Here is a 26,969-nt window from a genome sequence, read left to right on the forward strand (position 1 = left end):
ATACACATTGCAGGTGAAACATTGGAGGGGTGTCTGGTCTCTTGACAGACAGCAGACATGATGCTATAGGATTTGGTATTTGCCCTGCTTGGTTTCAGTCTTGCTTAGTATTTCCACCCTATGCACAAACCCTATGCATCAGAATGGTAATGTATATTCTGTGCATTATGTTTGAAGTATATGATTTGCTTTTTTATTTTACAGGGATTACTGTTAGGGGTTGGCTTGAGTTTCAGAAGACTTTGAATTTTTAAATATTCTCGATATTGTAAGAGACTATAGGGACTTTTGAAATGCATTTTACATTATGATATGGCCAGGAGGTGGAATACAATAGTTCAAATAGGAATGTCCCCCAAAGGCTCTGATGTTTGGATATTCGTTTCTCCGTTACTGGTTCTGTTTGGGGGAGTTCTAAGAGATATATCATGGGAGGAAGAATATGAGTGCTTAAAATCTATGTTACTTATGATTCACTCATTGTTTTGTGCTTGCAGTTCAATATGTGAGCTCTCCACTTCCTGCTTCTGCTACAGTGCCTGTCACCATCATCATGAACACTCAACTTTCTTAATTACTTTCCTATTGCTGTGAAAACACACCATGACCGAGACAACTAAAAAAAAGAGTTTATTGGGAACTTTCAGTTTCAGATGGTGAGACCATGAACATCATGGTATCATGGTGCAGAGCTTGGCAGCAGCAGACAAACTTGACCCTAGAATAGTAGCTGAGAGCTTATATCCTTATCCACAAGCAGGAAGGAGAGAGAGAAAGAGAGAGAGAGAGAGAGAGAGAGAGAGAGAGAGAGAACTAACTGGTGATAGTGTGGGCTTTTAACATTTGAAAGGCTAATCCTACTGACACACCTCCAGTGACTATACCTCGAGTCCCCCCAAATAGTTCTGGAAACTGGAGACCAAACATTCAAATAGATGATCCTATGTGGCCATTCTCATTTTAACCATCACATTAACCTTCTGGCCCATAAACCAAAATAAACTCTTCTTCTATTAGTTCTCTTGGTGATGATGTTTTATTACAGGAACTGAAAAATAACTAATTGAGAGGTCTGTGGACAGAGGAACTACATGGAAGCCAGTGTATTCTGATTTTTGCCCTTCAAGGTCAACCAGGTCCCAGGAGATCATGAAGCATCTCTCATATAATCCTGCAGCTCTGTCTACTTGATCAGAGAAACTGTGGAAACCCTGATGTTTGACTCTAATCAGCATTCATTCTACAAAGAGGATAGTCAACATGGAGGAATGGTCTCATGCTTCTAAAGCGACATGGTCAGCAAGATCCTGACTCATCTCAGCAGATGATACAACTGGTAAACAAACACATACAAAAAAAAAAACAAAAACAAAAACACAAAAGGATCCAAAACTAAATGACTCCTTAGTGTCGTATCCCTAATTTTGACTACCGCATGATCTTCAAAACCCCCTATATTTTTGGCATCTGCCTTAGATAGGGTTTTATTGCTATGAAGAGATACCATGACCAAGGTAACTCTTATGTAACTGGAGCTGGCTTACAGTTTCAGAGGTTCAGTCCATTATCACCATGGCAGCATAACAGCCTGCAGGCAGACATGGTGCTGGAGAAGGAGCTGAGAGTTCTATACTTTGATCCAAAAGCAGCCAGGAGGAGACTCTGCTGTGTAGGAAGCCAGGTCTCATTCACACTGGATAGAGCCTAAGCATAGAAGGAGACCCCCAAACCCACCTACACAGGGACACACTTCCTCCAACAAGGCCACACTTCTTAATAGTGCCCGTTCCCATGAACCAAGCATCTTTGCTACAGGAAAATACTCTATAATCTATCAAAGAAGATTTGTAAGCATCAACCCAGCCACCGATCCTTTGATCTACAGTGGTGCCCAGTCTGCAAGATATGCTAGTAGAATGGTGACACAAAGCTTATGGGAATAACCAAGCGATATCTTCTTTGTCTTAAGGTCCACTCTATGAAATGAGTCCCATACCTGACACTGCTTTGATGACCAAGCACCTGAGACTACAAGCTTAGGGAAAACCAACTACTACTGCTGTCCTAAAACTAAAACATAGCAATAAAATGACTGCTAATGACATTCTGCCTTACTCATATGCTGCATATACTCATAGATCAGTGTCTTGCTCAGCCATCATCAGAGAAGCTTCCTTCTGCAGCAAAGAGAAATGAATACAGAGACCACAGCCAGACAATATGCAGAGACTGAGAGACCTTGGAACACTCATCCCTAAACACGATGTCTCCATCAAGTACATTCCACAGCAGTCTTAGGAAACCCCATGAAAGAGGAGGCAGAAAGAATTTAAGAGACAGGGTGAGGTGGGGTATGTGGGTGGGGGGCTTGCTGGAGAGATGGCACAGCAGTTTAAGACCATCATTGCTCTTCCAAAGGTGCTGAGCTCAATTCCCAGCAATCACACAACCATCTGTAATGAGATCCAATGCCCTCTTCCAGTGTGTCTGAAGACAGCTACATTGCATTCATATAAATAAATCAGAGAGAGAGAGAGAGAGAGAGAGAGAGAGAGAGAGAGAGAGAGAGAGAGAGAGAGAGAAAGAGAGGTGTCTGTACCAGATTGGGTCCCAGAGCTGAAAAGAGAAGTGACCCCATCTCTAACCCAACAGCAACCTCCAATTGATAACCATTTCAAAATGAAATTTTAGTTTTTTTCCCAGGGGAATTTCACTGGGGACACAAACTACTCTTTAAGAGTAGTCTGCATGTCCAGCAGTAGATGACCAACAGAAAACAAATTCAATGGCATCTTTCCTTGTCTCATAAAGTTGTATTGGAGCCTTTCCACATTTCTTCTCGGGTCCTTTTATGTTTATATTATGGCTTCCAGTTTAGTGTTTTTATGTTATTCATGAGTATGAGATGTGTGCCTATTTTTTTGTGCCTTTTCTTGGTCTCTTTCCCTTTGGTTTGTTTGTTTTTCTTTTCTGTCCATTAGTCTTGTTTTATCATGTAATACAATATAATACAATACAATACAATATTATTACCCTTTAGCAGGCTATTTGTTCTTTATTAAGAGATAGGAAGGGATCTGAATGGGAAGAGAGGTGGGGAGAATCTGGGAGGAGTAGAGGGAGGAGAAACTGTAATCAGCACAAATGTGAGATAAACTATTTTTAATAAAAGGGGAAAATGGTAAGTATACTGTCTAGTTTTTATTGTCAACTTGACACAGACTATAATCAGCTTGGACGTATAAAGTATAAATTGTAATTTGCCTCTGCAGATTGGCTTGTGGCTGGTTGACGTAGGAGGCCCAAGCCCACCATTTGAAATACTGTCCCTATGTAGATGGCCTGGGTTTTATAAAAGGGCAGTTCAGCAGGCTTGGGAACAAACCAGTAAGCAACATTCCTCTGTGGCTTCTGCTTCAAATTCTTACCTTAAGGTCTAGCCTTGGCTTCCCTTGGTGATAGACTAGAATCTGTCCCTTTCATCTCTGTCTTAGTCAGGGTTTCTGTTCCTGAACAAACATCATGACCGAGAAACAACTTGGAGAGGAAAGGGTTTATTCAGCTCACACTTCCACGTTCCTGTTCATCACTAAAGGAAGTCAGGACTGGAACTCAAGCAGGTCAGGAAGCAGGAGCTGTGCAGAGGCCGTGGAGAGATATTACTCACCGTCTTCTTCCCCTGTCTTGCTCAGCTTGCTCTCTTATAAAACCCAAGACCACCAGCCCAGGGACTGTACCACCCACAGTGGGCTGGGCCCTCCCCACTTGATCACTAGTTGAGAAAATGCCTTATAGCTGGGTCTCATGGAGGCATTTCCTCAACTGAGGCTCCTTTTTCTGTGATAACTTCAGCTTGTGTCAAGTTGACACACAAAACCAGCCAGTACAACCTCCAAGATGCTTTTTGGTCATGGTGTTTAATTCAGCAACAGAAACTCACTCAAACAGAGCCTCATATTCTCTCTCTCTCTCTCTCTCTCTCTCTCTCTCTCTCTCTCTCTCTCTCTCTCTCTCTCATCAATCCAAGCACTCCTCTGCCTTAGACATTAGGCCTAACTCATAATTATTATAGGAACGTCCATTTCTCCATCTGGTTTTTTTCTCTTGACAAGAAACTGCTGCTACATGCAAGATACCATGTTTGGCTCAATTTCAACACTGCAGCTGAAAGGCAGTGCCTGGGCTAGAGGGCAGGGATTTAAGAAAGGATTTCTGTGTTCTTGTTTGCTCTCTTCCCTCAAATGGACATTCCATTTGCAATCTATATATGAGGACATGACTAAAGGATAGAAGAGGCACCAGGGTCATGACTAGGACAACTGGAGTGACCAACTCACCCCTCCTCGTTGCCTCACTTCAGTTTCTGTCATGGGTCTTACACAAAGTCCCTAGGACAGCAGTTTGCTGGTACCCTGTGTTCTCTAAAGCTCACAGCTATAAACTGACAACAAACTCCCTTCAACTCATCCTCCTGTGAAGAAGAGCTCCTGAAAAGACTGATTGAGTCTGGATGTGGTAGCAGGCCTCCCTTTAAACTGAGCATTTGAAAAGCAGAGGCAAGAGAATCTTTGAGTTCAATGCCAGCCCGGTCTACAGAACAAGTTCTAGGAAACCAGGGTTACACAGAAAAAAACAAAAAAAAAAACAAAAAAAAAAACAAAAAAAAAATCAAAAAAAAAAAAAAAAACAGTCTCAAAAACAAACAGACCAACAAAGTAACGAACACTCCCAGCCCCCTCCAAAGGAAGATTGCTTACAGGGACTGGTTGACAGGTCAGAAAGGCAATACTCTGGAGAGATTGGAATGCTGCAGGACTGGGGTTAACTACCTTGTCTTGGGTTAGTTTTACTGAGGCACTCATCCTTACCCAATGCTGTCAAAGCCATCACCTTATAACTAATAAAAATTATTAACTTAGCAGTCACCATCATGGGGTGGGGTGGAGTGGGAGTGAGGGAGGGAATGGGGGCTGTGGAGGTGGGGGCTCCAAGCCAAGTTAGCATTGGCTGAACCATTTCACATTTATGGTGGGTTATCGAGACCACCCAGCTGACCTTGCCTGGGGTCATAGAGCAACTCTCCCAAGCAACTTGCCTTAACATACGCAGGGAGAGGGCTTGTGCTCTTTGCTCTATGCATTAGCATTATTACCTATGGAGGCTTTTAGAGGCACGCTCAAACTCTATCTCTTCAGGACACACCTTACTGCAACTGGCTAATGTAATATCTATTTAAGCCTTTATATTTTGCTAACAATTAGGGTTTCTTTTTTCCCCCCATCTTTATTAACTTGAGTATTTCTTATTTACATTTCAATTGTTATTCCCCTTCCCGGTTTCAGGGCCAACATCCCCCTAACCACTCCCCCTTCCCTTCTCTATGGTAGTTCCCCTCCCCATCCTCCCCCCACAATTAGGGTTTCTATATACAAAAATCAAATATCCTGTAACAGGTAAAGACCATTAAGAAACAAAACCCTGGATCATATCAAACCGTTAGCTCATGATGCAGCTCTAAGTTATTTTTTTAATGCTCTCTATCTGACATAACGCATGAACTGGGAAGACTACCTAAAATCAAATAATCAAAGACACAATTTGCCCTACTGGAGTGAGGCTAACAAATTAAAGAAAGATGTATTTAAAATAACCAAAATTTACAAAATTTTAGCTAGATTGACTATGTCCCTGTGTTTATAATTATTTGTATTATATGAGCTATCTTACTCATATTTAAATGACACCTCTGAAGGAATCACTTTAGTATTGTCCTCCCTTTTTATTTGTAAAATACATTCTTTAATGATTTTTATTTAAATCCTGGCTAATTGCACTATAGAACTTTTTAGATAGCTAGAACTAGAAACATCAATGCTTAATGTACAGAAGAACATGGGTGTTGTTAGTAAAGATGCTATCCATTGTATAATTCCAAAACTTTAGTTATCTTCAGCTAGAGTAAAGAGAATTAGTCATATTTAAAAACTAGATTTTAAAATTTTACCCAAACTATACTGTATAACGAGAATATATAAGGCAGTGAGAAACTTGGATCTCTTAAATGTTAGTTTTGGAATAAAGTATAAGCTTAGGATTGTTAAGACTCCGACCTTGGGTCAGTGGAACTTACTTTGAGACATTCCTGAGTGAGACACCAGACACAGCAAGAGGTTTGTTTTCCAGAGCATTGGGGTGGGTGAGTTTAAGGCTGGTGAAAGCCCTTAGGGTCCTTCAGGGTAAGCGAGCGAGCAGTCATAACAACAAGGCATGAGCAAATGAAAGGACATAATTTTGTCATTTGTATTTTCTCTAAGTCCACTTAAAGATAAAATTAGTGGAGTTTTTTCTCTCCCAGTCCCAGGCGCTGTGGAAGCCTCGGGTTATCATGTAGGCATGGCCAAGTCCAAAAACCACACCACACACAACTAGTTCCACAAATGGCACAGAAATGGCATCAAGAACCCAGGTCACAAGGATACGAATCTCTTAAGGGGGTTGACCCCAAGTTCCTGAGGAACACGTGCTTTGCCAAAGAAGCACAAGAAAGGCCTGAAGAAGATGAAGACCAATGATGGAAAGGCAGTGAGTGAGTTCCCAAAGCCATTAAGGCCCTTGTGAAGCCTCAGGCCATCAGGCCCAAGATGCTGAAGGGGCCCAGCCACAAACTCAGCTGTCTGGCTTTCATCACTCACCCCAAGCTTGGGAAGAGGATTCGAAGCTACATAGCCAAGGGTCAGAGGCTCTGCCAACCAAAGCCCAAGGTTCAAACCAAGGCAGAGGCCGCAGCTCCAGCTAAGGCCCAGGCTCAAGCTCCAGCTCAGGCTCCCAAGGGTGCCCAGGTCCCTGTGAAGGCCCCATAGAAAAGGCTCCTGCTAGTGTGAAGACAGATGGACTGCTGTGATGTACCTACCTACACTCTATTTGCAGATGACCAGTGTCCTATGCTGTTTTTACAAATAAACTTGAAACAAGAAAAATAGATATATGGTGGAACAGCTAAATGTTATTTAAAAAATTAAATCTAAAAATGTAAATCTAAGAAACATAAGTAGTGAGAGAAACATTAGTTCTTGGGGCACTCAATTGTGAGTTGAGATGAGTAACATCCAGCTACTTTAAGTCCACATGTGTGTGCTCTCAGATGATGGGAGAAAGTTCACTGTCTTCTAGGAAATGGGTTAAAAATATCTGCATACAGTCCTGTTCTCTTAAGAATGAAATCTTTGGTGTGACTTTATTTTTCTTTTAAGTGATGAAATCCTGTCCACTCCGCCCTGCTCTGTTCCCCCATCCCACTGCCCCATCCCTGCCTCCCATTGAGAAAGACTCTAAGTAATTTTGAATTTTAGTAACCAAAGTTAAGTCTTTTACAATATTAGTTTACATTATTTTATTTAAAAGAACAAATTTTATGAACAAATTTAAATACTGTCCATTAAATCAAGTTTTACAGTCACTATGTAATTCAGCAGTAGTATTCTAAATAGTGTTGACATAAAACTATAGCTCTTGGGTGGCTGGAGAGATGGCTCAGTGGTGAAGAGCAATGACTGCTCTTCCAGAGGTCCTGATTCAATTCCTAGCAGCCACATGATGGCTCACGACCATCTGTAATGGGATCTGATGCCATCTTCTGTGTGTCTGAAGACAATGGCATTGTACTTACATACAGAAAAAAAATCTTAAAAACAAAACAAAAAGCCCCAAACAAACAAAAACAAACCCTACAGCTCTTATCTTAAAAGGAATAATAGTTTATTTATTTTGGAGCCATTTTGAGTAACTATGTCTGTGATGGTTATTCTTGGTTATCAACCTGACTACATCTGGAATTAACTAAAACTCAAAAAATCTGGGTACAATTGTGAGGGATTTTTTTTCTTAATTGGATTATTTGAAGTGAAGTTAACCTCAAATTTGGATTTTTGAGGTGGAAAGAGCCACCTCTAATTTATATCACACCTTTTGTTAACAGTTTGTATAAAGGACATGGAAGAAGTATGCCCACCCTCGTGTGTGTGTGTGTGTGTGTGTGTGTGTGTGTGTGTCCCTGTTTTCTCCCTCCCTTCCTAGCAAATCCATTCCTTCATTGGCATCAGAGCCCACTTACTGAGGACCAGCTGAGACATCCAGTCTCATGGTCTGAGCAACTACTGAATTCTTGGACCTTCTGTACACAGACATACACAGAGAACCATTGTTGGGCTAGATGGACCACAGTCTGTCAGTCATTCTAATAAATCGTGTGTGTGTGTGTGTGTGTGTGTGTGTGTGTGTGTGTGTACATATATGTATCAGTCATTCTAATAAATCTAGTGTGTGTGAGTGTGTGTGAGTGTGTGTGTGTGTGTATCTGTGCGCGCGCATACATATATGTATCAGATTCATTCTATAAATTCTGTTACTCTAGGGAATCCAGACTAATACAACAATATACCCTCTTAAACACAAACACACACACACACACACACACACACACACACACACACACACACACACGTACGTTTTTTCTTTTTTCCTGAAAAATTGCCTGGATGTAGGAAATACATGTTTTGGATCAGTTTCATGTGCTACTGTTGGGATTGACTTTCTCAGCTTTTACCCAAAGACTGTCTTCTACATGTTTGCACATATATAAGGGTGCTCAAGAAACTGGGTGAACAACCCCTCATATATGCCTTCCCTGGTGAGCCAATAAACTTCATCCTGTGAATGATAATGTTAACAGCTGTGTTTCTAGAGATGGACTGACTAGAATTTTAGTACCAAGGAGAGATTGATATGTTACAGGTCTAAAGGCTGATTAGCTTCTGCTGAGCTAATTTTGGCTTCCAGAACAGCTACTCTGTGCCCACTTCTGTGTCTAAATTAATGTCTTGTGACTAACAGATAAAAATATTTGAGTCCATTAATTTGGCAAATCATTAGTGTCTATCAACCCCAAAGTCAAGAGTGTCACCAAACAGCTTCTAAGGCTTATAGACAATGTATTTAAACATGCATTAATTAACCTAAATCTGTTTTTCTGAGGTATGGCTATTGTCTTAGAGTTTCCATTGCTGTAATGAAACACTATGACTAAGGCCACTGTTAAAAAGACAAACATTTAATTGGGGGTGGCTTACAGTTTCAGAGGTTCAGTCCATTATCATCATGGTAGGTAGTTTGGCAGCATCCTTTCAGACATGGTATTGAAGAAGGACCTTAGAGTTCTGCATCTTGGTCTGACTGCATCCAGGAGAAACTGTCTCCCAGGCAGCTATGAGAAGGGTCTCATTGTCCACCCCCACAGTGACACACTTCCTCCAACAAGGCCATACCTCCTAATAGTGCCACTCCCTAGGCCAAGCATATTCAAATCACCTCAGTGTTATATTTCATAATGCTACTGCATTATGCGGTGGTGGTGGCAGGATACCTGGTGAGCCCAGGCAAGGTATCCCCCTGAGGAATCACACCATTCAACAGGCCTAGTATAAAGATTTGTTGGGGGGAGGGGCGCTGGAAGGGGTAGAGGCAGAAAAAAGAGGGGACAGAAAGAGAAGAGAAAGGAGGATGAGGCCATCCAGGAACATGTAGGAACAGAGAAAGAGAGAGTAAAGGAGGAGACATTGGGTGGGGTAGTGAGCAGTTTCCTTATAAACTGAAGCTCCTGCCTTGTACCTGGCAGCCGGTGATGCTATAAGTTGTTGCTAGGTCACTGTTGCTAGGCTCCCAGGAGGACCCTAGTGGAATTGTCTGTGTAAGCCAATAATGGTCACTCATACCAGCTCCAGAATAAACTATCTCTTATTCCCTTTAAGATTAGAGCTGTGGTTTTTACATTGGCAATTAGGGATCCCAATCTGGGGTTCTGAGAATGATCCACTTTCTATCGGAGGAATCACCTGAATGGAAGCCAGGTTCCAGCAAGGACCCATTCTTGGAGTCCAGACAGCCTAACGTTACTTTCTCCGTTGGATTGTTGGTGAGTACTTCCTGGGACTCTAGACATCCTTTGGTTTGGTTGACTGTCCATTTTATTTTTTTCTGAGCTGGTTAACTAGAACCTTCTTCTAGATAGAAATTTTTGGTCTGCTTTCTAAGCGTTTGGTTTAATGTGTCCAGTTTGTTTTTTTTTTTTTTTGTTTTGTTTTGTTTTGTTTTGTTTTTGTTGTTGTTGTTGTTTTTTGGTTTTTTTTTTTTTTTTTGCTTTGAAATGTTTGCTCTAGAAAAATCGTCTATACGTTTAGTTTGACAAGCTTGCTTGTGAATCTCTAAAGACATTTTAGATTCTGGCTGTTTAGCTCGTTTTTTCAGATTTTGTTTGCTTTTGGAACTTAGAAGGCATTTTGGTTTCTAAAAAGTTTGTCTTAGTTTTCTTTGTCTTTGACATGAGTTGATTCATTGTCTTTTGGCCTTTGTCTCCTGACTCTCCTCCTCCAATGCATAAGGATGTGTTTGGAGATCTAACAGCTGTCTGGCACTTCAGGGGCATATGCACATTAATTGCAGATTAACTTACAAGTGTTTAGACAAATGGAGAGATTTGAAGACAACCTAAGCATTTGCAGTCTCCAAATTGGCTTATCTTGTGTGCGTAGCAATGCCCTAGGGCATTGGTTCTCAACCTGGGGGTGTCAACCCCTTTGGGGTCCCATTTCAGATATCCTGAATATCAACTCTTTACATTACAATTCATCAGAAAAGCAAAATTACTGCTATGAAGTAGCAATGAAATAATTTTATGGCTACGGGTTATCATGACATGCAAAACTGTATTAAAGGGTCACAGGATTAGGAAGGTTAAGAACCGCTGGCCGAGGGAATAAAATCTTAAAAAGTAAAAGAGGAAACATCATTTAATTAAAATATGAAAGTGGGTGGGCTGCTTTGTCTGACCTCAGTAGGAGAAGATGCACTAGTCCTACTGCAACTTGATCTGCCCAAGGCAGTTAATATTCATGGGAGGCCTCCCCTTCACTGAGGAGAAAAGGGGTATTGGAAGGAAGGGAGGTGAGAGGGAGGAACTGGGAGGAGAGGAGGGAGAGGAAGCTATGATTGGGATGTAGGGTAAATATTAATTAATGAAAAAATGTAAAGTGAACTATAAAAAATTTTAAAAATTGTTAATTCATAACAATACTCTTTAGAAACTACATGTGGATTAGGTTATACGCTAAAATAAAAACATTGTTTAAAAATGCTTGTAGCGAAACTAAAGACAAATTCTACAATACATCCTCATTCTCTGCCTCTCTCTCTCTCTCTCTCTCTCTCTCTCTCTCTCTCTTTCTTATAAAACCCAATCCCTCCATGCAACTAGCGTGGCAGATACAAGGTCATTCTAAAGACACTGTCTGTAAATGTGATAATCAGACTGTCGAAAACTAGAAACTCACTAAGCATAAAGGAGTGTCCTGCAGCTCTCATCTTCAGGGAAGGAGAAGGGCAGCAGCCAGAGTGAACTCGTCTCCCAAAAAGAGACTTCGCGCAATTCTAATATCTCGCCAGGCCACTTCACAGGATGCGACTAAAACTCAGATAAGGAAGAGACAAAGATGGGAGGGGCCAACACTGCTTAGCTGTGGAAATCCTTTTTTTTTTTAAATATATATTTATTGATTATACATACACCATGCAGCTTTCTGCCTGTATGAATGTCTGGAGGCCAGAAGAGGGCACCAGATCTGATTATAGATGGTTATGAGCCACCATGTGGTTGCTGGGAATTGAACTTAGGACCTCAGGGAAGAACAAACAGTGTTCTTAACCACTGAGCCATCTCTCCAGCCCAGCTGTGGAAATCCTTAGCCCTCTATTTAAACTGCATGCTCACTTCAGGACCCTAAACTTGGACTCAAGGGGTCCCTTAGGTGTCTTTGCCCTCTTCCTAATGTAGTTCCACTAAGTAAATCTCCATTTTCTGCTTTCCATTTTTTTATTTTGGCTCCTTTTATTGGCTTTCTGAGAAGTGACTAGACCTACCTCTGACTTGGGTGACAAGTTACAATCTTCAAGTGTCAACAGAACCCAGGTTTTTAATGGCAGAGATCTGCCTAGGAATCTTGCTCAGGAACTTATACTCAGTAGCACAGATGAAAGGAGGTACTCAGAGGCCAGCCCACGGCTATACACATTGGCTGGCTGTAGACACTTAGAGGCTCTCCAGCCTCTTGGCCCTCTTTCAGCAGAAGCCACTATGCTATACAAGTATGTAGTGGAGAGATGGGAGAGAAAGAGAAGCAGAATATTTTGAACATTGTGAAGAGAGGTGGAACTGGAGGCAGGTGGGTGGAGAGGAGCACTCTGTTGTGAGTAGCCTGAACTGCTACCTGAGGCCATGGTGGAATCTCATGCTGCTGCTGTGGGCCATGTCTATGTCCACGGTCATGCAGCAGCAGGAGTCTGTATCGATATCCGTGATCCATATTACTACTAAAGGCCATGTGGATGTCCCTGGTCTGTGCTGCCGGGAACCACACTGATGTGCAGGGATCGTCCCACTTCCTACCTCTTGAGAGCGGGCCCTGCATCTCATCTGGGCAGCACAGGAGAGCTGGCCCTAGTGGTAGGATGTGTTCTTGGATTAGGTTTGTGAGGATTTTATTGAGTAACTTTGCATCGATATTCATAAGGGAAATTGGTCTGAATTTCTCTTTGTTGGTTCTTTGTGTGGTTTAGGTATAAGTGTAATTGTGGCTTCATAGAAGGTATTGGGTAGTGCTCCATCTGTTTCTATTTTGTGGAATAGTTTGGACAGTATTGGTATGAGGTAGTCTATGAAGGTCTGATAGAATTCTGCACCAAATCCATCTGGTCCTGGGCTCGTTTTGGTCGGGAGACTTTTAATAACTGCTTTTATTTCTTTAGGAGTTATGGGGTTGTTTAAATGGTTTATCTGATCCTGATTTAACTTTGGTACCTGGTATCTGTCTAGAAAATTGTCCATTTCCTCCAGGTTTTCCAGTTTTGTTGAATTGAGGCTTCTGTAGTAGGATCTAATGATTTTTTAATTTCCTCAGATTCTGTTGTTAAGTCTCCCTTTTCATTTCTGATTTTGTAAATTTGGATACTCTGTCTGTGCCTGTTTAGTCTGGCTAAGGGTTTATCTATCTTGTTGATTTTCTCAAAGAACCAGCACCTGTTTTTGTTGATTCTGTGTATAGTTCTTTTTGTTTCTACTTGGTTGATTTCAGCCCTGAGTTTGATTGCTTCCTGCCACCTACTCCTCTTGGGTGTATTTGCTTCTTTTTTGTTCTAGAGCTTTTAGGTGTGCTGTCAAGCTGCTGACATATGCTCTCTCCAGTTTCTTTCAGATGACACTCAGAGCTATGAGTTTTCCTTTTAGCACTGCTTTCATTGTGTCCCATAAGTCTGGGTATGTTGTGTCTTTATTTTCATTAAATTCCAAAACCTCTATAATTTTTGTCTTTATTTCTTCCTTGACCAAGTTATCATTGAGTAGAGCACTGTTCAGCTTCCATGTGTATGTGGCCTTTCTGTCATTTTTGTTGTTATTGAAGACCAGTCTTAGTCCATAGTGATTTGGTAGGATGCATATGAGATTATTTCAATCTTCTTTCATCTGTTGAGGTCTGTTTTGTGACCAATTATATGGTCAATTTTGGAGAAGATACCATGAGGTGCTGAAAAGTAGGTGTATTTTTTTCTTTTAGAATGGAATGTTCTATAGATATCTGTTAAATCCATTTGACTCATAACTTCTGTTAGTTTCTCTGTGTCTGTTTAGCTTCTGTTTCCATGATCTGTCCATTGATGAGAGTGGGATGTTGAAATCTCCCACTATCATTGTGTGAGGTGCAATGTGTGCTTTTGAGCTTTAATAAGGTTTCTTTTATGAATGTAGGTGCAATCTTGCATTTGGAGCATAGATATTCGGGATTGAGACTTCATCTTGGTGGATTTTTCCTTTGATGGATATGAAGCGTCTTTCCTTATCTGTTTTGATAACTTTTTGGTTGAAAGTGGTGGATTTTATTCAATATTAGAATGGCTACTCCAGTTTGTTTCTTAAGACTGTTTTCTTGGAAAAAAATGTTTTCTAACCTTTTTCTCTGAGGTAGTTCTGTCTTTGTCACTGAGGTGTGTTTCTTGTATGCAGCAAAATCTTGTATCCTGTTTACGTATCCTGTCTGTTAGTCTATGTCTTTTTACTAAGAAACTGAGTCCATTGATGTTGAGAGATATAAGGGATCAATAATTGTTGTTTCCTGTTATTTTTGTTGTTAGAGGTAGAATTATGTTTGTGTGGCTATCTTCTTTTGGGTTAGTTGAAATATTACTTTCTAGCTTTTTCTAGGGTGTAGTTTCTCTCCTTGTGTTGGAGTTGTAGGACTGGATTTGTGGAAAGATGTTGTATAAATTTAGTTGTGTAATGGAATATCTTAGTTTCTCCACTTATGGTAATTGAGAGTTTTGCTGGGTATAGTAGCCTGAGCTGGCATTTGTGTTCTCTTAGGATCTGTATGACATCTGCCCAGGATCTTCTAGTTTTCATAGTCTCTGGTGTGAAGTCTGGTGTAATTCTGATAGGTCTGCTGTTATATGTTACTTGACCTTTTTTCCTTGCTGCTTTTAATATTTTTCCTTTGTTTTGTGTGTTTGTGTTTTGACTATTATGTAATGGGAGGAATTTCTTTTCTGGTCCAATCTATTTGGAGTTCTGTAGGCTTCTTGTATGTTTATGGGCATCTCTTTCTTTAGGTTAGGGAAGTTTTCTTCTATAATTTTGTTGAAGATATTTACTGGTCCTTTAAGTTGGGAATCTTTGCTCTCTTCTATACCTATTATCCTTAGGTTTAATCTTCTCATTGTGTCCTGGATTTCCTGGATGTTTTGGTTTATGCGTTTTTTGCGTTTTGTGTTTTCTTTGACAGTTGTGCCTATGTTTTCTATAGTATCTTCTGCCCCTGAGATTCTCTCTTCTGTCTCTTATATTCTGTTGGTAATGCTTGTGTCTATGACTCCTGATCTCTTTCCTAGGTTTTCTATCTCCAGGGTTGTTTCCCTTTGTGATTTCTTTATTCTTTCTCTTTCCATTTTAGATCCTGAATGGTTTTGTTCAATTCCTTCACCTGTTTGGTTGATTTTTCTGTTTCCTCTTTAAGGGCTTCTACCTGTTTATTTGTGTTGTCTTGTATTTCTTTAAGGGACTTATTTATGTCCATCTTAAAGTCTTCTAGTATCATCATGAGTTGTGATTTTTAAATCAAAATTTTGCTTTTCGGTGTGTTTGGGTATACAGGGCTTGCTGTGGTGGGAACTGGGTTCTGATGATGCCAGAGGGCCTTGGTTTCTGTTGCCTTGGTTCTTGTCCTTTCCTCTTGCCATTTGCTTATTTCTAGTGTTATCTGGTCTTGCTGTCTCTGACAGTGTCTTGACCCTGGTTTAACCTGTGTGTCAGCACTACTAGGAGACCAGCTCTCTCCCAGGGTGATCTGGGTACAGAGAACTCTGGCATAGGGTCAACTCAGGGCACAGACAGAAACCAGAAGGATCTTGTCCCAGACAACCCCTCAGATCTTGTGTTCTGCAGGCTCTAGGTGGGTTACTCTTGGGCCAGGAATGTGAGCAGAAGTGGTGGTTCACCTGTGCTCTCAGGAGTGTCAGCACATCTGGAAGATCAGCTCTCTTCCAGTGTAATCTGGGTACAGAGAGCTGTGGCACACAGTCAGTTCTGTGTGCAGGCAGAAACCACCTAATCTACTTTTCTAATTGAGGGCCCAGCTACCTCCCCAGTGTGACTCCCCAAACACTTTCAGTCCGTGTTGTTGTGTCGCCCCCCCCCACCCCGGCAATGTGCTCATTTTTTGTCTCTGTTTCCTCCCATTGTTCTCATCTCTCTCCTCACTCTCAACCCCCAGTCAGGTAACTCAAAACTTGCCTACTTCTAATTCTCCCTGTAATTGACTGTAGCCATTTTTACTTAACCAATAGTTTTAAATTAAGGAGCAAGTTTTGCGCAAGTCCTAGACCATCAGGTACAGAATTTAGCATTACAATACATAGCAACAGGCCAAACCCCAATAGAGCATGTGAGAGAGCTGATTCTGCCCTTCCCAACTGCAGCTCTGGGTGAGCTAGTGGGGTGGTGCTGCTGGAGAGCTCACCTTGATGGTGTAGGTGCAGGACAGCTAGCAGACTGACTAACACATCTATCACCCAGGTACAGATCGAGGACTTTGAGTTGGGCCACCCCAACATCTACTTCATCTATGAACTGCTGGAGCATGTGAAAGGGCTGGCCATGTAGATCCAAAGCTGTAACTTACACAGTGAGATGTCTTCTATGCTGCGTTTCATTTTATTTTTTATCTTATTTTATTTTACTTTAGGGGGAAGGTTGCAAGGCCAGAGACAGATATAAAGGGATGGGGAGAAGAGTAGAATTGGGATGCATGATGTGAAACTCACAAAGAATCAGTAAAAGTAAAAGTAAAAGTAAAAGTAAAAGTTGTTTTAAAAAACAATATATTTGGAAATATTAAATGCTTCATAAACCTTAAAATGCTTATTACTTTAAAAATATTTGTTTGGGTCAAGATTTCATTAAGCTATAAAAGTTAATGTCATATACACAAAATTGATCAGGATTTCATCCCAACACCAAATCTAAATATACATAATTATAGATTTCATCTCATATATAAAAAGAATAACATAAAATTTATATTATCTGTTTAAAATATTTTTGTTTTTAAGTCTGGGTTTATTTAATGAATAATACAGCTTTGAGCCAGAGGATTCTGACTCCCATCGTCTATGCTTTTGACCATTGCGCTCAGCTATCTTGCCCTTAGGACACTGTGGCAGTTTAGTGTCCTTCAGAGATTGTTTTGGTGATTATCCCAGTGATTGTTTGTCTTATTATTTTTTTAACATTCTGGGTCACTTTTCTACATTTAATATAAAAAGAATAATTGAGTAAGCCAAAATAATTCTAATATAAAATTGTTAAATATATGTATGTATTTTTTGTTTGTTTGTTTTTGTCCTGGACCATATATAAATTAATAGGTTTATATGTTTACTGAAGATCTCTATTTTGTTTCTTTTTCACAATGAGGATTATAGGAAATATAATACAAGCAAATAATAATGTTCAAAATCTTGTTTTTGTTTTTGGATTTTTTTGGTTTTGAGGTTTGTTTTTTGTTGTTATTGGTGGTGGTGGTTTTTGTTTTTGTTTTTTGTTTTGTTTTATTTTGAGACAGTTTCTCTGTGTGGACCAAGGTGGCACCAAACTCACAGAGATCCACTTGCCAGTGCCTCCTGAATGCTGGAATTAAAGCCATGTACCACTGACCACCCAGCTATTAAATGTCTATTATGTTAATAGTATACATGTAATTATGTGTTTTGTTATTGTTTTCATAATACATGTCAACATTGAAACCAGAGTACTCATCTTTTTTTAATCAATTAATTATTTATTTTTACATTCCAGATTTTATTCCCCTCCTGATCCACCTCACAACTATTCCACATCCCAAACCTCCTCCCCTCAATCCCCAACCCTCACCCCTCATTCTCCCACTCCCCCACCCCTGTCCCACAAGAATGTCCTCACCCCACCCACCCCACCAGACCTCCAAACTTCCTGTGGCCTCCAGTCTCTTGAGGGTTAAGTGCATCTTCTCTGACTGAACCCAGACCCAGTAGTCCTTTGCCGTATATGTATAAATCTTCATCTCAGCTGGTGTATGCTTCCTGGTTGGTGATCCAGTGTCTGAGACATCTCAGGGGTCCAGGTTAATTGAGACTGCTGGTCCTACTACAGGGTCGTCCTCCTCCTTACCTTCCTCCAGCTTTTCCCTAATTCAAACAGAGGGATCAGCAGCTTCTGTTCGTTGGTTGAGTGCACACATCTGCATCTGACTCTTTCAGCTGCTTGTTGGGGCTTTTGGAGGGCAGTCATGATAGGTCCTTTTTTGTGAACGTCCCATAGCCTCAGAAATGGTATCAGGTCTTGGGGCCTCCCCTTGAGCTGAATCCCACTTTGGGCTGTCACTGGACCTTTTTTTCCTCAAGCTCTTCCAGAGTACTCATCTTAAAGGGAACACATCTTCAAGGGGAGCAGTTAATGTGAGTTTTTAAATTAAAACATTTTCAAATCTTCTTTTAGGGGTAAGATATACAGACTTACACAGTACAAACAACAACAACAAAAAAAAACTTTAAGAACTTTTATTTTATCCTTTTACTGAAAGAACATTTAAAACCTGTAATTAAAGTTTTGTTTTATATGTCTCAAGTTAACTTTTCTTATCCAAATTATACAGAAGACATCAGTCAACAAGTCTAATAGCAATATTCACAATGTTTTATAACTTAAGTACAGATGCTTCTTGATATTTTTAAAAAAGTATTTATTCATTTTACATGTATGAGTACACTGCAGCTGTCTTCAGACACACCAGAAGAGGGCATCAGATCCCATTAAAGATGGTTGTGAGCTGCTGTGTGGTTGCTGGGAATTGAACTCAGGACCTCTGAAAGAGCAGTCAGTGCTCTTAACTGTTGAGCCATCTCTCCAGCCCATTTCATGATTTAATTAGTATCTAAACTGTCCTGTACTACAATTAGCTAAGATTAAAAAGTTAAACAATTTCCATCTTACTAATAAGAAAGGGGAAAGGATAATGTTGCACTGACATCTCCCAAAGTCTTTTTCTAACCATTTAAATATGTTAGTTCATATATTACAAATTACTGTGAATATAGAAAGTCAATCTGGTTTTAAAGTTTGGTTTTATACAGAACTTTCCTTTGATGCCTTCATTCCATTTTGTTCTTCAATACTTAATTTAGGTATATTCATCTTAGTTCATGTTATATCAGGTACAGGGAGTATAAAAATTAATTCAGATGCAGATCCTAAGCTAATGGTTTGATATGATATAGGGCTTTGTTTCTTAATGACCTTTAACATACCAATTTTTGTGTTGGAACTAACATTCTGTGACTAATACATGAAAGAGCTTTATGTATTAACTTAGCAGACTCCTAGCTTCTACCAACCCCAAAGCTACAACTGTCAGCCATAGCATCTTTGGCTTGCAGAAACTGCCCCTACCCTGCTGAAACCACCTCTCTAAATGTATTCTAAACTGGCCTTGATTTTGAGTTTCTTTGTTCTGTAAAATGATGAAACTGCTTCCATGCTGGGCCATAGCATCTGGAGTAATTGGAATCTGTATTCCTGAACCAGGGTCACTTGACTGGCTCCAGAATAAACTCTCCTCTTATTCCTTTTAAGATGAGAGCCGTGGTGTTTTTGCTTTGCCATTTTCTCATTATCCATGAATTTAATTTTTTTGAATTAGAGAGATAAGAACCCAGGGGCCTCTGACTCAGTGAAAGTTTTGTGTGACTGTTGATGTCTGGCACCTTAAATCCTGAATTAAAGTCCACCTGAGGAAAGATAATCCTTCTATCAAACTCAAAGTCCAGCCATTTTTCTGACTCAGCAGCAAGCTTCAGCCTTTTCCTACCTCAGTGTGAGAAATTTCCATTGCCTTGATAACCGTTGCCTTGGTAACCGTTTCCTCAGTAGTCTGATACAGCTCTAGAGTAGGACCTGTGTTTCTTTGTAGAAGATCTTCGCTCCTAACAGGACTGCCACATCGCTGCATGCTCTCAGACAAAAAACTTGCTGGCTCTTTTCCTTCCTTCCTTCCTTCCTTCTTTCCATCCGTCCTTCCTTTTTTAGAAATTAGTTTTTATTTATTTATTTTGTGTGCATATGTATTGGTGTGCACATGTCATGATGCATGAGTGGAGCCAGAGGGTAGCTTGCAGGAGTCAGTTCTTTCTCTACCATATGGGTACCGGGTAGTGAACTCTGGTCATCTGACATATACCTTGGTAAAGGTACCACAGGCACCTATACCCACTGAGCCATCTCATGAGCACCCCACCACCGTTTAAAACAAATATTTTTAATTAATTAATTTATGTGTGTGTGGTGTGAGTGCACGGGCACATACCTGTGCTTGCACCCCCCATGGGTTGAGGTCAGTACATAACATTTAGGAAGTCTCCTCTTACATTGCTTGAGGCAGGGTCTCTCTTGTTTCTTCTTATATAGAATACTTGGTTTATATTAAATTTGTCTGAAAGGTTTGGGGTTTGGAACGTAAGGGGGCCATTGAGGGAGACTGTCCTTTGGATGAAGACTTATTCGAAGAGTTATTAATTCCATGGGTAGGTAGACTTAACAGCATTTTGGCAGGAGTTCTGAGCAAGGTTCTGGCCCTAGTGTCATAGGAAGACACACACAAAGCGTGGGTGGGGTCTGTGAGTTCAGGATCAGAAAGCAGACAGGAGTCTGTTCTTATAGGTCTCAGTGGAAGGGAAAGGTCTCATGTTATGTGGTTAATGAGTCATCCTAAGGATGAGCCAAACTGTCCTTGATTCCCAGATCACGGGGAGGTGGCCTTGCACTCTGGAGAAGGATCGTATGACTCTGAGAAGGCTGGAGAGTAGAAGCACATCTAATTGAGGTGGATCCATTATAACTGTAGTCCTCTCATACCCTGGTTGTCTGGTAACCTGAAGTCTGTAAATTCCCTTGGGGAAGTACGAATGACACTTGTCATTCTCCTGAACACTGGGCACCAGGAAAGTCTGCTAAGGGATTAGAGTCATAGACAGGATCTCAGTTTCTTATATTAGCTGTGGCTTTAAGGGGGGAAGCTCTTGCATGTAAGCACGACCCAATCAGCTTGTAGTGGTAAAGCTAACATTGTCTACATGCAGAAGTGGCCCCTTTTTGATGCCCAGTATGATTCCTTCAGCTAACTTGATAATTTACAGTGGTTTGTGTAAGAAAGTACAGTTAGATCCCGGCCTCTGGGGACTCCTCTCACAGATACTGACAGGCAGCTTAGCCGTACTTCATGAGTCACCTGCTTACAGGCTCACCTGGGAAGTGAAACTACACCAAAGACACAGTTTGTTCCCCACCGCATTCTCTGCCTCCTGCCCGGGAGTCTGAGAGGCTGAGTAAAGACTCTGGAGAACCCACTTCCTGAAAATGAGGCTCTGACTCTGTACAAACGTCCCCGTCCCCATGGGGTCTCTGCTGCTTGGGACCCAAACGCTCCTGAGAGCCCCGGTCATGCTGCCGCTCCTGTCTGTGAGCTCACAGCATGAGTAACTCTCATAACAAACTCCGTAGTCCCCAGTAATCTATCTCAGTGTCCCTTGGAATCACCAACCTCAATTCCAAATTGTTGTGAACTTTGTGGGAGAAGGGTTCAGAGGCAGTGGGGTTTGGTTATTAAAAAAAACAAAACGACATAGCATCAAAGCTGACAACAGACTTGGTTAAGGCTTTTTAACTGTATTGAACATGTCTTCTTTGCTTTAGATTATGTGCAGTTTTGATGCTGTAACCAGGGATGCCTGGCAGGAAGGGGATACTCTAAAGACACTTGTGCTTGCTGGTCCTTTGGGCTGTCAGACTATTGAAACAATGAACACAAGGAGATTACAATTTACTCAAGAGTCTCTCCTGCTGGGAGAAAGAAAAGGCTGAGAGGCAGCCAGGTAGACATTTGAGCTTGACAAAGAACTGTCCCCAGGAGCGAGATTTACAACTTCTCAGATGACCCTCGGGAAAGCTTGGAGTTCAGACAGCAGTGATTGGCCAGACCATTAGGACCCTGAGGCTTGAGGAGGGCGTTGTGGGGAGGGGTGGAGAGAAGGGAAGAGTACCGGAGTAGCTCTGTGTGTGTGTGTGTGTGTGTGTGTGTGTGTGTGTGTGTGTGTGTGTGTGTGTGTCCATCCGTCCGTCCGCCCGGAGTAGCTCTGTGTGTGTGTGTGTGTGTGTGTGTGTGTGTGTGTGTGTGTGTGTGTGTGTGTGTGTTCATCCGTCCGTCCGCCCGTGGATCTCTTTGCCCTTCTTTCCATGGTATGATTGATTCTCCCTTGCTTTTTACATTAGGTCTTTTAATAGACTTCCTAAGAATGGGTGGCTGGTGGTCAGACCACAGGCTCTGGCCGTAACTGTGGTTACAATGCAAGGCTAGATTAAGCAGTTTCGTCTTGGATTAAATGACCTTTTTCTTTCTGTACCGCTGCTTTAAAAACGTTCTGTGTGTTCCCTGAAAATAAAAGAAACCGTTATCTCTGTCCTCCCTCCACTGTCTGAGGTATGTAAGTATCTTCAGACATTTCAGAGTTCTGTCATCGCAGTCTGACCAGCCTTTCACAGCTTTTGTTTAGGACAGTGTAGCATCGTACATTCCATGTACAGCTTGCCTTTCCTCTTTAAATCTCTGGTAGGCCTTGCAGTGACACCTAACTCTGGTTTTGCCTTGGTTTCGTTCGCTTGCTTTTCAAATGTATCTTCTTCCTGCTTACTATTTTTTTTTTGTAAAGGGCAGAGCCTGCGAAAGGAGAACCCCCTTTCCGTGGGGCTAAAAGACAGGAAGTTTACGCAGGGATGGGGGCGGGGACGGGAGAAAGCACGGCTAGAGTAGGTTTACTCTCTTGCTTCTAAAATACAGCTGCTGTTAAGGCTGGAGATGCTTTTGTCCAGTGCACAAGATATAAAAAGATCTCTGTCAGGATTTCCTCTTTTCCAGTCTCCTTGCCAGCAACTCCAAGAAAAACTTCAAAGCTGATAAGAGGGGTTAGGTTGTCTTCAGTTTGAACCCACATTTCTTTCTTGACTCAGGATAACCAGCTAACAGATATTCATTACTTTCATCCTGAAATTAAATGAGGATATTCATTAATTTCCTGGAAGCTAGATTTTTGGAAAGTCTCAATTTTGCCTGTCTCTTGAGGCAAAACTTATCAACTTTGGGGATTGATAAATCTTTCTTTCTCTCTCTCTCCCCCTGCTTTTTCTCAACTCCGCTGCAAGCAAGAGTAGACATACTCTTAGGGTGGCTTCTGTGGCAGGCATAGATCCTAGCTGAGGTTTTTCTCCAGTGTGCAACATTGCTGGATCTCACTGAGGCCTGGGCTGTCCCCCTTTTAACACCTCATCACACATAGCTGAGGTAAGTTGTCATTCTTGTTTTCTACCGTCAGGGATGAATCTTAGGGCCTTAGGCATGTATGCAAATGACCTCCCAGACCTCTCTTGTTTTTATATCTTCATGCTAAATAGAAACTAATTTTTTTTGACTTGTGCATTGGCAAATATGTGATTAGATCTGTACTTTTTACACTTTACTATGTGCATGAGTCACTCGAGGATCTTATTAAAATATAGAATGAGATCATGGGGTTTAAGAGTAATCAGACTGTGTCGCAGGCGTGTGTGTAATCATCGAAGAATGAATTTAACTAATTAAAGAAATAAAACCAAGAACTGGAGATGTAGCTCAGTAGTTAGGCACTTGCCTGGCACGTTTAAGGCCCCGGGTTCATTCACAGAGCCACAGGGGGCGGAAATTAAAAATAACTCTGCTGTGAGCCTGAGCTTCTATTTTGTTTTAAAGACACTATGTCTCCCTATGTAGCCCTGATTGGCCTCCAACTGACTATGTAAACCAGGCTGACTTCAAACTGCCAGCTCCCACCTCCTGAGGCTAGGATTAAAGGCATTCGCCACTGCGTTTGCCTTAGAATCTTAAAAGTGTATCTAGGAATTGAAATCAAAGTCACGTGTGATAGGCCAGCCAGTGTCCTATAAGCTATATCCTCAGCCCTTAGATTCTGCCTTTTAACCGCCTCCAGGGGACCACTGCATTGAGTAACAAGGCTTGAGTAACAAGGGCTTTCTTAGCTCTCTAGAGATCCTGCTTTTTAAGAATGGCTGCAAGGTACAGACAGGACCGGACTTGGTTGAGTGCATGATTAAGGTAAAGAGTTGAAGAAAAACAAAATCAAATAATATCCTGGCCCTGGCTGCCTCTACTCTGGTGTGTTGTACTTAAATTTAAAGAGTTCCTGGATGCAGCGAGCCAGGTTCATCAGGTTAGGATCCCCTTTTACTTTATGTTCGCCTTTGAGCAAAGCCCCTTCTTTCTTCTCCACACACCACACACTTATTTATTTACTAGCCCATTATGCTTTTGTGCTACAGCACCAGAGAGGAGTAGTGGGAAGAGAAACTACATGCCCAGAGTTCTGAAATATATACTGTCAGATCTTTTTCAGAAGTTTGCCAAGCGTCCAAGATGTAGGCAGAGGTGCTCTTAACTCCTCAGGTCAGTCGGGCTGTGACTCTGGCACTTTCTTTGGCACTGGTGATAGAAGACAGAACCAGAAATCCCTGCTTGTTTGAAACTTACCTCATAGATAATAAAGTAGAGGAAAATAAATGTATGGAACAGTGTATAAAAGATAATCAGGGAGGCAAAAGGAGGTTTACCAATGAAGTGTTAAGGACAGATATTTGAAGGCAGACTAAAGAGACAGACAGGCAGGCAGAGTGGAGGAAGGCATGGGTGCAGTGTGCTAGAGAAGCAGCCAGAAGACCAGTGTAGATGGAGTAATTGCTTTATGGTTCCCATACCTGGGCATTTGTACTCAGTAGTTACTGCTGGCTTAAAGCAAGCGCTCACACTGCAGTTTAGTGGCAACCATCACAGGCCCACTCAGCATCCTATGAAGTCAGCTCTTTCATCACGATAGGGGTATATAGTGAATTTTGGGAACAGGTGGGTATTTCTAAACTTCGTATATATATTTATGCTTGTGGCGAGAGCAACGTTATGTCAAGTACACAACAATATCCTTGTTCTTGGTTACAAGGCAGAGAAGTAATGTGCACTGTGATGATAGATAGGGTGCTCTTCAACTTCCTGAAAATAATGCTGGCAGAAGTTCTGCAGGCAAGACAATTAAACTTCTACCATGGGTATGTGATCATCCTTGGAAGGATTGAGAGCTGATTTTCCGGGCTAAAAAGATGGCTCAGCGGTTAAGAGCACTGACTGCTCTTTCAGAGGCCCTGAGTTCAGTTCCCCAGCAACCACATGGTGGCTCACAACCATCTGGATCGGGATCTGATGCCCTCTTCTGGTGTGTGTCTGAAGACAGCTGCAGTGTACTCATATAAATAAAAATAAAGAAATCTTTTTTAAAAAAGAGTTGATTTTCCTTGGATTGGAAAAGTGTACCCATTTACTGAAACTCAGAGGATCCGTGGTCATCTTGGGTATCACAACAGTGGCTTAGCATTGTCTTTGGCTGTTGGTAGGCTCAGGACACTGTAGGAAGGATAGGCAGAGCACCCTGAGGAAAGTGAAAAGGCAATTATATTTCCTAGTTTGCTGCCACAGCCAATTTGTGACATGGAATCATTGATCGACTTTGAGAAAGCCTGGTGAAAAGTGTTATGGGCATTCACAGAGTCGATCTTAGGCATCTGGTATCTTAAAACCTCCATAATCATGGTGTGTGTCAGTGAACATTCAAATGACCTTATCTTCTGTGTCCGTTGTCAGATTTTCAGTTAGGAAACATCTGTTAGGTTAATAGCTGCATACCAAGTATTAGATGCTATGTTGTCTACATTAAACGCCTTAGTCTTGTGTTGGTTTGGCTATAATAATCTAGTAATCTACCTCGTTTTTGTTTCATCTAAGGAGATGACTTAAATAGGAATTGGGGGAGGTTTTGGTCATTCTCTCTATTTTTGGTATTAATCTCTGCACTTCTCTTGGGGACACAGTAGAGGCTGAGTATCCCTTTACCCAAAATACTTGGGGCCATAAGTGACTCCGACTTGGGAGTATGTGCATGTATTCCTTAAACTCTGAGGATCAGACCCAAGTCTAAGTGTAAAACTTGTCCACATTTCATCATTGACATACAATAGAGTGTGAAGGCAACTTCACCTGCATTTTTACTGTAATGTGTCACAGAAGGCCACTTGCACAATTTTCAACATTTCGTTATTCAAAAAGTTTCAGACTCTGGAGTACTTCAAATTGTGGACTTTTGAATTTGGGATTCATACTTGTATTGTTTCTGTGCTCTCGGGAGTAGAAGGGCAAGTTCAGGAGAACCCCACTTCATGCTTGCTACCATCACAGCTGCCCAGGAGAACCCCACTTCATACTTGGTACCATCATAGCCACCATTCTTCAAGGCCTGCCACCGATGTTCTCATCTGCAAAGTTCAGTCTTTGAATATTATCAGGTCAGGTTGACAGTTTTAGAGGCCATATCTAAAAATGTCTGTAAGTGTGGACTATTTCCTTTCCTGAAAGTCTTCCCGAGTAGATCTCTTTGGAGCAGCACTATCCAAAGTATATTTCTAGACCAGCACTAATTGACAAAATTATCGTAATTATTAATGAGCATCAATTGCAAATGCAAATCCAGAGAGATTAGCCTAATCTAATTAAATAAGAACCCTGCAAGTAGTTTCCTAAGTCAGTATTTTCTTTATGGCTTTGTGAGCGATGGTGTGGTGCTGGCACTTGAACCAGGGTTGTGGGGATGTACATTCCTACTAACCACACCCTGATGTTGAGCTAATCGACCCTGAGAATTGACATTTACTGAGGCTCACCACATGCAGCTATTGATACTTATTTCTACCAGTAATTCTCAACCAGGATCAATTGTTCTTCTTATGTAAGATTGTTAAATAAAATACACCTTTTTTTTTAATGGTTAAGGACTGCTTTACTGGTGGCAGTTAATACACATCAATAAATATTGATCCCTAAAGAAGAGTTCAGTTATTCATCAGGTTCCTGGTCCATCGAGCAGTAAATGAAACTGAACCATGTGGAGACTGGGATGACGACATCAGTTCTGCTTCTTGGGAAATGCAGCCATCTAACATATAGACGGCATACGCTGTTCTACCAACTGTCAGAGTCATTATGGATCTGTAGAGGAGGGCATCAGACCCCCCCCCCCGCCTTTCAGATGAACTGGCATCCCATTATCCTCCTGAAACAGCTTTTGTTTCTCTGGAATTTTGTTTTCAAAATGCCTTTGTGAAGTGCTGATGGTCCTCTGGGCAATCTGACGAAGGCCAGCAG

General features: G+C 41.3%; 1 protein-coding gene and 1 long non-coding RNA gene across 4 annotated transcripts in view; one reads left to right on the top strand and one right to left on the bottom strand.

The window, feature by feature from the left end:
• The window catches only part of LOC134486584 (uncharacterized), a 35,080-nt gene extending 25,370 nt beyond the window's left edge, over positions 1–9,710 (bottom strand). Inside the window, exon 1 of the long non-coding RNA XR_010065806.1 lies at positions 9,126–9,710. This is a non-coding gene — a long non-coding RNA (uncharacterized LOC134486584). The remainder of the gene's footprint in view (positions 1–9,125) is intronic.
• The window catches only part of Abcg2 (ATP binding cassette subfamily G member 2), a 126,860-nt gene continuing 109,309 nt past the window's right edge, over positions 9,419–26,969 (top strand). The window contains exons 1-2 of one of the 3 annotated variants that reach the window (XM_063286042.1): positions 9,419–9,473; positions 9,804–9,967. The gene's annotated coding sequence lies outside the window, so the exon portion shown is untranslated. Of the gene's footprint in view, positions 9,474–9,765; positions 9,968–22,459; positions 23,019–26,969 lie in introns of those variants that run through there. The other 2 variants (XM_006236576.4, XM_039107562.2) reach the window with 2 other exon arrangements.

Source organism: Rattus norvegicus, chromosome 4, assembly GCF_036323735.1.
Source record: "Rattus norvegicus strain BN/NHsdMcwi chromosome 4, GRCr8, whole genome shotgun sequence".
Lineage (NCBI taxonomy): Eukaryota > Metazoa > Chordata > Mammalia > Rodentia > Muridae > Rattus > Rattus norvegicus.